The sequence below is a fragment of the Zootoca vivipara genome, chromosome 13 (assembly GCF_965207765.1).
Source record: "Zootoca vivipara chromosome 13, rZooViv2.hap1.1, whole genome shotgun sequence".
Classification (NCBI taxonomy): domain Eukaryota; kingdom Metazoa; phylum Chordata; class Lepidosauria; order Squamata; family Lacertidae; genus Zootoca; species Zootoca vivipara.
In genome coordinates, this window is record NC_142596.1 from 28,450,681 (window position 1) to 28,462,575 (window position 11,895).

General features: G+C 47.4%; 1 long non-coding RNA gene across 1 annotated transcript; it reads right to left on the bottom strand.

Moving 5' to 3' along the window:
* Positions 1-506: 506 nt before the first annotated feature.
* Positions 507-11,628, bottom strand: LOC148683674 (uncharacterized). Its single transcript, XR_015946815.1, has 2 exons — positions 11,504-11,628; positions 507-1,364 (listed from the first exon to the last, which is right to left on the bottom strand). It is a non-coding gene; the product is annotated as an uncharacterized LOC148683674 (long non-coding RNA).
* Between the last annotated feature and the right edge of the window lie 267 nt (positions 11,629-11,895).

Here is an 11,895-nt window from a genome sequence, read left to right on the forward strand (position 1 = left end):
CCTGTCCCACAGCGGCATGCACTGCCAGGAATTTTGAGCACAGCTGATAATGAGACATTCAGACTGTCTGCAAAAGGTTCCTACTGCCTCAGCTTTTGGGGGTTGACAGAGGTTGCTGAGTCACTGTAGTTGCCATCCTGAGAAAGCAAATTTCAGTTCATTCACACCTGGGTCAGCCTGTGTATGCAAACCACTCTCATATCCAAAGGTGCTCCTGCAGTAAGTGAGTTCATGCGTCCATTAATGCCCAACATCTACAATATGCTAAGAACATGCACCTGCTGCCACCGTGGGCTTTCCTCATTGATTCCATTGGGTTCTTAACAGCTGGAGTAAATGCCTAATCAGAGCCGAGCAGGGTGGTTGTGCTCTCTTCATCCCCTCCACTGCAGCCCCAATGGAAGATAATTGGGGAGGACAGATTTGGCAGCTACTGGGGGAAAAGACATTTCTTCCCTCCTCAAAGTTACATGTGCTGTGGGTACTTCCAAGTCAGCTGCTATTAATTCTTTTTTTAAAAAAATATATTTTTATTTGGTTTGGATGAATGAATACAGTAGAAAGTTAGGCATCCTTTACATATGAAACAATAAGTAGAAAATGTCAGGATAAGCCAATTTTTACATTTACATTTGTACATCAAAGGGAGAAATCACAGGATAGAAGAAAGTAACCAAGGAGTATTAACTGTAAGAACTATAGACATGTGTAATTTCACAGTTCCTGAAGGTTCAGATATACAACAAAAGATACTTATGTTAAAGCCAGCTGCTCTTTCTGAAGAATGAGGCTTCTGCAGAAGTTCCAAGAAGAGGAAAGAGGTCTCTCTTCAGGGGAGATCAAATGGCATATTTCTACAGGGGAGGGGTGTATTCTATAGGGAATTTTTTAATGTTTGGTGTTTTATTATGTTTTTATATCTGTTGACTGTGACAACTCAGTCAGATGGTGGGGTACAACAACAACAACAACAACAGGTACCCCCTCTTGGCTAGACTCACCAAGTGACCTAGAGAGTGTAGGGCAAAGCAATCCCACAATGCTTTTGAGGCCCACAGAAGCTTCAGTCTGGCTGTGCAGTGAAGCAGGAGGAGAGTCTGAAACGGGAACAAATTTTAAATGACTTGAAAAAGATAAATAATTTCCCATCAATGTATGACAACTTCAGGATCCCATATCCCTTTCAATATAACACACTGACATTCTAGTTCCCTGTATTGGCCGAGTCCTGCTTGGCATAGTGGAGTTGCTTGAGTGCCACAACAATATGATGCACCTACCATGACTTTGAAGCAGGCTGCAGTGATGCAGGGTTGGAAGCTGTCAGTCACTCCTGCCTGAAAAAGGCATTTCTCCCCCTCGCCCTGTAATGGAAGAGGGCTGTGCTGTCAGCAAATGTTGGAATGAAGTGGAGATAAAATAGTGCAGTTGTGTTATATTGGTAAGCTCCATAATCTTCAAGGCACTCTGTTTAAGCTTTTGCTCATAAATCCCAATTAGTTCAGTTGTGGGGGAAAACTGATCTTTAGTGCTCAACTGGAGCAAATGTCAACTGGGTTTTCTTCAGTTGGACATTTGCCCTGATTTAAAGCTAAAGATCAGGTTTTCCCTAGGAAAGAAGCAGGGCAAGGGGAAAACCACTCGGACAAATGCATGGAAAGCATGGAAACTGCTCAGATCCATGCTTTCTAGGCATGGGAGAAGCAGAAGTGAGGTCAGATCCTGTTCACAATCACCCCCCCCATTTGCATCCCAGTTTCTCCTTGGGAGCCAAGGCAAGGCTTTCTTCTCACAAGGCCGTGGGAGAGACTGCCAAGGAGCCATCATGTGGTTGGATTGTATCAATGGACTATCAGGGCTGCTGACCAAACAGCCAGGTGTAGATTCCCTCCCTGTAGAGGTCTGTCCGATGGACTCAAGCCCCCATTCCTGCTGTATCAGAGTGTTTGGCAGGTTGCTTGGAAGACTACAAAGTCTCACTCTGTAGCTTCATGGGTCTTGGCCAAGGCTTGTCACAGAATGTGCTCTGTAGGCAAAACGAATGCCTTGGATGCCTCCAGAGAGGGAAAGGCTTCCTCAAGTGCCATATGGAGATGGTTGTTGAGACTCAGTAGTGGGTTTAGGTTGTGCCTGTCGGACTCTCCAAGCTTTTGCAGGTAGCAGAGTCAATGAGCTGCTCTTGTTCTGGGGGGGGGGGGGCGCATGCACACACTTTAATTCATCAAGTACAAAAGGAAGTCCTCCTTCCTTCCCTGTAAATACTTGGCCTGTAGGCAGATTTCTTTCCCTTGGAGATAGGCTATGAAAGGATCTCCAAGACCTGGACCTGCCACCAAGGAGGGATCAGGTGCAGGAGGAGAAAACCACCCAGGTTCCCTTTGCAACCTGACTTCAGGCAAATGACCAGAAAACCCTGCTGGGGCCTCAGTTTGCACCCAGATCAAATGAGTCCCACATTTAGGCTCAGTCAGCTCTATTCATCTTGAGCAGGGGCTTGGCTGGGAGAAAAAGGAGTCCATTTCCATTCCCTTCCACAAGAAATTATTTGCACAGTGTGTGTGTGTGTGGACAACAATTGCACTCCCAGGCCACTTAGATTCCTCCTCAGGCAGGGGCACCAGGATGCCTCAACTGGTGAGTGATCCAGGTGTCGGCTTAATTATAAAACATGTTTTATTGCAGGTCAATATTTTAACTTCATTGATGTTTCGCCCTGAGGGCAAGTGGGAGGCATTAATAATGGAGCTGATAATTATCCTCCGACATGAATAAAGTTATTGCCGGGGCCCCTGTGTAAATCATCCAGTGGAGATGACAGGTCCCTCGAGCCGGCCACCGCAGAGATGCTGGGCCTGGTGCAGATTGTGACAGCTTAATGGAAAAAGTAATAAAAGCAACAATGAAGCCATTTAGAATATGGAGGGTGATTTGTGTACCCAAGTTTATTTTCATTGCTAAATAGAAGATAAATGTCAGATTAGCAACAAGATCTGAAATTCCTATTAAAATATTTGGAAAATGTCATTAAATATCAACCCTTCGAAGCTTCAGAAGCAGCAGCGGAGATCTTGTTGCTCTGCTGCCCTGCCCCTTGGGCTCTGGATGCGAGGTTGCTGTTAGAACAGGGGGAGGCAGGGCTGGGGGCTAAATAAGCCTGCCTGCCTGCCTATCCCCCCACCTCCCTGCCTCTTCACATTTCAAGCTCCAAGATACCGGTAGCTGTTGGCTATCCACACATTCATTTACCTTGGCAGACTTTGTAAGTTAACTACAACGTGGTTCCAGCACAGCGCATTTGCTGTGTCCTGCCTCTCCTTCCAGCTCCCATGAGTTGTAGGAGCCAGATAGGGAGGCCTGGAGGGATACATCTGGTCCCTGGACCTGCTCTGCAGGCAGGGAGAAGCAAGGGCTGGAGCCAGCCGACAGGTGCACTGGCAGGGCAGGTAAGTTGCGGAAGACGAATTTGTGGGGCGTTTTTAAATTCTTCTGTTGGTGGTGGTATACTGAGTGCTTTGGAGATTGAAAAAAGTGTGTTCTGGAGGGGAAATGAGCTGTGTTATAGTCTGGTGTTGCAGCTGTGGGATGTGAAACACAAGAGCAGTCAAGTACAACATCCCTAGAGTGGACATAGAAGGGGATGTCTGGACCAGCCAGTTGGAACGTCCTGTTTCTCCTGGGCTGGGATAGACTTCCTCTGCATGTGACTAGAGGTGGGGCACAGGTACCTCACCTGTGCAGGTAACAAAAGCATAGGGTTGGCCGCCATCTCTCTCTCTCTAACTACATTTCATGGAGGAAGCAACATCTGCTTAGCCTAAGATGTCCTCTTGGCTTCCAGCCAAGAGAGGACAAAGGAGCTGTCTCCTTATGGGATAGTTTCTAGGTGCATGTAACTTTTCTAAGCTAAGTCTGCCTTCTGGGATCCTGTTGTGAACAGAATGATGTGTGAGTAAACTCTTTTATACTTTTATAGAAGACCGTGCTGTGTCTTATCTTTTAAGAGGGAATAAAGGGGGAAATACCAGGACAGTTATTATGGAGGCTTTAGCGAGCCTGAGCAATGCAACCGCTGTGTGAGTTTAAAAGGGGGAATGTTACCCTGCTAAATTGTGGAACTTGTTAACACAAGTTGAAATAGGATATAATCAAACAATATATCCTCTCCTGCATCTCTGAACATTTCCACAGCAGCAGCAGTACAAACTCTCCAACATTTCTCTGATGAAAATAGGGATGTCCTGTTTAACAACAACAACAACACCTCACCCATCTGACTGGGTTGCCTCAGCCACTCTGGGTGGCCTCCAACAAGTATATAAAAACATAAACATTAAACACGAGAATACTTCCCTATAAAGGTGTGTCTTTATATGTCTTCATATGGCTCCATACGGAGAACTCCATACGCTCCAACATTTCTCCGAAGAAAGTAGGAATGTCCTAAGGAAAACTGGGATATTCCAGGATGAAATTTGAAATTGGGATGGCTTCTGTAAATCTGGGAGTGTTGCTGGAAAATAGGGACACTTGGAGGGTCTGGCAGAGGTGGATCTTACTTCAAAGGAAGCATTTGGAGGCTCAGACTCAACGTCTGCCTTGTACTTAGGGCCAAGACTGGAGACAATGCGTGAATACAGTTAATGCACACCTTTTTTGGGCTATGCAAGTAGCAGCTGTAGAAAATCCTGAGCAACTGTGGAGTGTGAGGGACTGCGGGTGTCAGGATGCTGTCAGTGGCCCCCGAATGGTTGCCCAGGAAATTATAAAGACAAGGAAAACTTTCTTACCATCCTTTTTTATTTAAATATTACAGAGGCTATAGAACCCAGCCTCTTGGATAATGGCATTGTCCCGAGTGAATCTCTACCCCCCCCATCTCTCCCACTTCCTCATTTGTCACTTCTATGGGTGCTGCTGTGTGCCCTCTGTCTTTGAGCAACTTGAAATGGGGGGTCTAGAATGCTTTCTAAGGACACTGTGTCAGTCAGCTGCCATTCCATTCCTGCCTCCTCCTCTCCCATTATTTCCCAACTTTCCCCCTCATCTGCCTCTGAACTGTGACCTCCCTCAAACCAGTGTTGTAAATCTATAGCAGGGGTCAGCAAGGCTTACCGGGCCTGGGCCGGATCACTCCCGCAGAGATCCTCCGTGGTCCGGACCGGCGCAGTGCGACGCCAGAAATTGCATCTGTGCATGTCCGCGGTGCCAGATATCACTTCTGTGCATGCCCAGATGCCGAAAATTGCGCCTACGTAGAAGCAATTTTTGGCATCTGGGCATGCGCAGAAGCGATTTCTGGTGCTGCGGACATGCACAGACAAGATTTCTGGTGTCTGGGCATGTGCAGAAGCAATTTCCGGAGCCACTGAAGAGAGTCCCCACGCCGCACTGCACTGCTTTAGCGCAGCGCACGGGGACTCGCCAAGTGGGCGGCTTGGTTCAGGGGCGGCTCGGCTCGTGGGCTGGTTAAACGGCCTCCATGGGCCGCTTCCAGCCCATGGGCCTTAGGTTGCCTACCCCTGATCTATAGTGTCTTCCTCTTCCTCCTCCCTGGAGGGGTCGGGATGGGGAGGTGGTCTCCACCATTCCTCCTCTGCCCAGTCCCCGACAGTGGGAGAGTTTTTCTCTCCCTGCTATGTGGTCCTGTTGAAATTGGCCTCTCCAAATCTGCTTGTTCTCTTTTCAAGAGAAGCCTCTGTTGGGACTTACAGGCGCTTGGGTTCTCCCTAGGTTGGCACCTGCTAATAGACACAACAGCCCAGCCAGAGGAAAATGCCAAAGCAATTAGAGGCCAGATCGAGGCAGGCTGGATTCCCAGCAGGGCCCAGAACATCCATCACAGGAGGCTTTCGTTACCCGACATCATATCCAGGGCACAAGGGAGTAAATTGCACTCGCTGCTGGGAAATATTGCTGCAGGGCTGCTCAGGAGAGGCCACTAAGCAAACATCCTCTGCTGTGATGGGAGATTTACAAACCTCTATCGGTCTAGTAGATAGAGGACCAGCATCTCCCTCCCATGGAGTTTTCCCATCTCCACTGCACACCCTTCCCCCCAATACATGCCACTTTAGGAACACAGTATAAATGGCTGCCATAGAGCCCAGGGCAGATGACTTGGCCCATCCAGGCGGGGCTCCCTCCATACCAAAGAGGCACACTGAATGCCTTGCTCCCAACTGGAGTGGTGCCAAAATCTCTCCTCCAACTCTTCAAAGGTTTTCTTCTCCATCATTTTTCAGGGAATGAGTTTCGGTGAGTGTGCAGTTGGGCTGACCACATCATTCCCATCAGCTATTTCACTGATTTAGTTTAACAAAAATTACATCCCGCTCAATCAATGGCTCCAGTGTCTAAGCAGTTCACAGAACAGGCTGGCACCGTCTCTACAGCCTTTCTTTTCCAAGGCCTATGGAAGACCTTCTTTTCCAACAAGCCATTTAGCTCAGTTGGTAGAGCATGAATCTCTTAATCCAGAGTTGTGGGTTTGAGACCCACATTGGGCAAAAGATTCCTGCATTGTAGGGAGTGGGACTAAATGACCTTCATGGTCTTTTCCAGCTCAACAGTTCTATGATTCTAGGATTCCAGTTTGTAGCTGTCTTGGACTTGGAATGGGACTTATATACATCTTTATTGTTAAATAAAGATGTGGGATGTTTCAAGGGAACCAATTCATAAATGCTTGCTGGGGACCGGGTCTCTCTCTCTCTCTCTCTCTCTCTCTCTCTCTCTCTCTCTCTCTCTCTCTCTCTCTCTCTCTCCATTCCCCCAAATGCTCTGAACCTTTAAAACTTTATCCAGCCCACTTCCTAATATGGAAAGTCCACCGGATGGTGGCAAAATGTCACCTCATGATGTCTCCAAGAAGCCATGATGAAGCAAGGGAGACTGGCTACTATTCAATGGTTTTGTTCTTAAAGAATTTTTTTTTAACCTTTTTAAAAACAAACAAACAAAAGCGCATTTCCACACTAATTTCTTTAAAAGACTGCATTTAAGAAATGCACACAGTGCTTTTGTCAGGTGCCTGGTGGGTTGCTGCTTGCCTTTTCATGCTTATAGCAAAGCCCAGCCTAGGATGCTGTTGGAGGGGGTGTCTTCAGGAACTGCAACAGGCATTTGGGAAGGCTGCAAATTTGTAGGATTCGGCACTCACAATCAGAGGTGCCAGGTTGCCCCAAGATTGAAGGGGGCCAGCCTGTGTTGCACGCATGTGACATCACGTGCACATCAAACGTCGCATGATGTCACAAGCGTCTCCTGACACTGCGCAGGCTGATGCAGCCTTCTGCCAGGCTGTGCCAGTCCATGCAGCATCTGCCAGTGCTGTGCAGGCTGGTGTGACCTTGCGGTCCTGACGGCCATCTCCTGACATTGCGCAGGCCAGTGCAGCTTTCCATGGCATCCTGTCCCATGTGCTGGGCCCCTCAACATTGAGGGGACCAGGACCCTTTCAAACAAATGTCAAGGGGAGTGAAGACACTTCTGCCTCCTAGAGTTGGCATGCCCGCTCAGAAGCACCCTGAAAGACAGGCAAATGAAACAATCTCTCCACCCCCCCCCCAATCATTTGATGATTTTTGAATGACTGCAAAGCCCTGTCCACGTAATAGACAGAAATGGAAGGCCTGTAAAGAGCAACTAGCTGAGAACAAGGGAGACGGTAACTGGCAAGGCACCTCCCCCAAACCTCCCACTCGCAGACAGGTACTTCTCAAGAAAGGCCCATTTAATTAATGAAGTAATGGAAGCCTTTGTTTTCTGCCGTCAGACAAACAGAGCCTTTCAAGCGTGATTTAATGCTTGTCCTCACTTCCCTTGATCGGGGCTCTTCCAAGGCCTGATTAATACGCACGTCTTGCCGTGCGGTTGATGCCACCAAGCAACAGTTGCAGCTGGAAGTGATTTAGGTGACGCCTCCTTAATCAGCATGCAAGAAGAGCAGAAGGTCTCTGCTCCTGGACTGAGGCAAAGGGGGCCACTGAGTCCATCATCTGCAGCTCAACTGAACTCAACTGGACGTTGGCAGATTCAGCAGGAGGCAAAAGACAGGACAGCTAAACTAAGGAATTTGCCTGCACAGGATATAGTAGTGGCCACCAGCCTGGATGGCTTTAAAAGCGAATTGGACAAATGAATGGAAGGTAAAGTTATCCGGGGCTACTAGCCATGGTAGCTATGCTCTGCCTCCACCTTTGGAGGCAGCCATGCTTCCAAATACCAGCTGGAAGAATTGCTGCTGTTGCACTCAGGTATTACTTGTGGCTTTCCTTTTGGGGTCTTCTGATTGGCCACTGTAAGGACAGAAGGCTAGACAGGAGGTGGGAGCTGGGCAGAGTGAGATGGCTGCTTCTGGTGGCGGATGCCGGAAGGGCAGCCATGACAGCCCCTTGCTTGCTCCTCCTGAGACTTTTGGCTGTGCTTTTCTGTTGGAGGACAGAACAAGGTGTGCCACCCACGTGGCCTGCCTTGCATCCCCAGCACTAGCCTGCTGCCCTCAGGTGTGCTGGAGGACCCCCCCCAAAAAAAGCACACTGGTAGCTTTGTCTTACAACGAGGCACAAGGGCCTTGGGGGATGTAAGTCAACCCCAGAGCCTGGAGTTATTTTTATTGATCATAGTTTAGTAATTCTTTATTGTAATAGTTAAGAGTGAATTTCTGTTTAATTATTTGCTGATGTTTTAAGAGTTGGTTTTATTGTGCAGTATTATATTCTAATAGATTATTGAATATAAATTGTTCCATTTTAAGGTTATGTTTTATTATGATTTTTTTGAATTGGATCAGAGTGTAATAAGGTGTGCGCTCTTTGTTGCATATTTTGTGGCTGTAAACCACCTTGTGTATACTAATATGGAAAGGCGATATACAAATTAAAAGTGAAATGAAATTGCAGGTGGTGAAATTGCTAAGGGGGGGTGTCCTATACCTATCCTACATTTATGCTCAGTTGAATGCAGGAAAAGTGACCCACCAAGGGCCTATGCCAGCTCCTGCACTGGTCATGAGGTGGGTGCCAGGGAGGTGTTGATTGGATGCCCCACTGCACCACAAGCCTCCCATCTGTTCTCTCCTGGCGGCTAAAAGTTACCCATCATCACCAGTGGGAGGGAAGTTAAGTATTGTGAAGGCTGCAGGAGGATGGTCCAGCTGGTCCACCACCTGCTGCTCGGCACGTCTCCTTTCCCCAAGTGCAGCTGCCTGGCAGGCTGGTGGGGCAGCAGGACCAGAGGCTCATGTCAAGCCTGGTATTTACAGGATTTATGTCTGTAGATCTGACGTCTCAGGCTAGATTACAAGAGTTTAGCGTGGTGCAGTGTCTGGATTTGCAGCTCCCCAGCTGCCCTTTGCTATCGGTGTGATTGCCTGTCATTTGTAAGCCATGCGGATGCAAGCGGTGCCTCCTCCCACGGGGCTCTGGACATGCCCAGGGAGGCCAAAAGATGTGTGTGTTTGCCAAGAATCACAAGCAGGCTGATCGGAGAGACAGGTTTGGCGTACTCTATCAACGATCGGCTGGGCAGCCTCCAGCCCAGAGTGCTAACTGGGCAAGGCTCTCGGGGAGACTTGACGCTGCTGCCACCCCCAAGACAACTCTATGCAGTCTTGTCTAGGCAGGGAGGGAGGGCAACGCTGGCTGGCTGGAACCCTGAGCAGGAGCTCTCCTAGCTAAGGAAGGAAAGAAGACGTGCAGCAACATTTTGTTGCAGGCCTCACTTGTGCCTCATCCCAGAGCTTTGGGGGATAGCAGTTCACCCCAGATCCAAGCTGACTGGCTGCTAGAAAGGCTCCCTCCTGCCAGAAGAAGAGATGGCACTCCACAATTGACAGCCTACACCGATGAGGACCACCAACTCCGGTCCTGTGTCATTTTACAAAGAGCCTGGCAGCTGAACTATTTGGCATAGCTGCCAAGTTATCCCTTATTTTAAGGGATTTTCCCTTATGCTGAATAGGCTTCCTCGCGAGAAAAGGGAAAACTTGGCAGCTATGCTATTTGGATGGATAAAGCTCACCAAGTTAATCTGCTTCTGGGGACAGTGGTGGACTTTAGGTTCTCAAATTTCAGCAGTTCCCTTTCGTGCTACGTTCAAGCATTATTGTGGTGCCTCCTGCAGCATGGCACCTGGGATGGCCGAACGGTTTGTGCTACGCTAAAACTGCCTCTGCTGGGGAGATGCAGGGTGGGCCTGCACTGCAGCCATCATGGCTTTCAGGGGGAGCTTCTACGTACTGATCAGAGGGTAGTTTGCTCCTCTTGACAATGAGGGTGAGTTGGGTTACAACGTGTCTTCTGTCAGCACGTAATGAATACAAGTGCTAAATAATTGCTTTATTCCCTTGTAAGCTGATGCAGCTGTGATTCACCCAAAGAGCAAAGATTGCGCTGTCAGGAGGACAGGAGTCCTTGGTTTCAGTTTAACAGCGACTCTGAGATGGGAGGAGGACATTTAGAACCTCACTAGGGCACGATGACTCTGTGCTGCTGCATTTTTCTCAATTAACATTTCCCCAGTCTTTACTTCTCCTCTATAATTTGGCATTAGTTTATGATTTATTTATTTATTTTCAAACCCAACCTCTCATCAGCATCTAAGTGTGGATTTCTTCTAATGTTCACATTTTTTTGCAACTTCACTTAATCTGCACATGATTTTTCCAAGCCATTTCCCCTCAGGCGATGCACTTTTTGTATACTGTTATTTTCACCAATATCTGCATTTTCATGCACACTTTTCTCTAGTCTAGTGCATGCATCTTGGAACATGCAGGCCATGTTTGGAGAACTGCATTGCAGAGTTTGGGGAGATGGCTGTATTTGGGCCCATGGATTGTGTCGGGAAGTGTGAGTTGTGGGTCGGGGTCACATTAAAGCATCAAATGGCCCTGCATGTTAATTGCATCATCACAATGAAATTTGGCCCTTGTTTCCTCAGGCAAGACCAGCCTGTTTTCCACTCTAGGTGGATTTGGCAAGGCAGCTGAACTCTTTACTTTTGTAATTCAATAAAGTATTTAACAAAAACAAGAAAATAAAAAGCTGAGGCATCTCATTCAGCTGGGCAGAGTTTGTGCTCCTTGGATTGAAGTTTTCTTCAGCACCAGACCAGGGTGGGGAGGGGGAACACTGGGAGAGGGGGGCTACGACCAGTGTGGGGTTGTTGATGCTGGGGGTGAGGTGAGCCTGTTGGTTTTGGTTTTCCTGGTTTTTCATTTTTCCTATCCTCAGTTCCCTGCTGTTCCACATCCGTTTGCAATTTTTAACAAAGTCCTCATGAAAATTCACCATCATTTTAGCATGAATTTATCCTAATATACACATTTTTATTATTTATATTTTATATATTTATATTTTATATTTGAAGAAGAAGAAAGAAAGAAGAAGAATTTATCCTAATATACACACATTAACATGCAATTTGGCCTAAAGTTCACACTTTTGCAATGCATTTTTTGTTTGTCCAAGATAATGTGTTTTTGTTTGTTATTTTCACTCACCTGTGCTGGTTTATGCACACTTCCCTGCAAGTGTGTCCATTTGTGTCCTTGACTGGTGAACCCTTTTGCAAAATCCATACAAGTGCAAATTTCCAAATGTGGCCTTTTTGCTTCCTATATTGTTTTGGAACGTGTGAATGAGGAAGTATGGCCTTTAAATGAGAACAGATTCCTCCCCGCCCCCTTGCAGCCCTCTCTTCCTGTTACTGCACTCCCCCACCTCAATTCTTCAGGGGAGCCATAAATTAAGCTGGTGACTAGGCAGGTGTTCAGCATTGTTCTAACAGGTTACACCTGACCATTAAATTATCCTTGGCTGAAAACTTGTATAGCACAGGCGAAGAGGTGGGAGCTGCTCTGTGAAAGGTCCATTAATCTCTTCACTGGCCCAT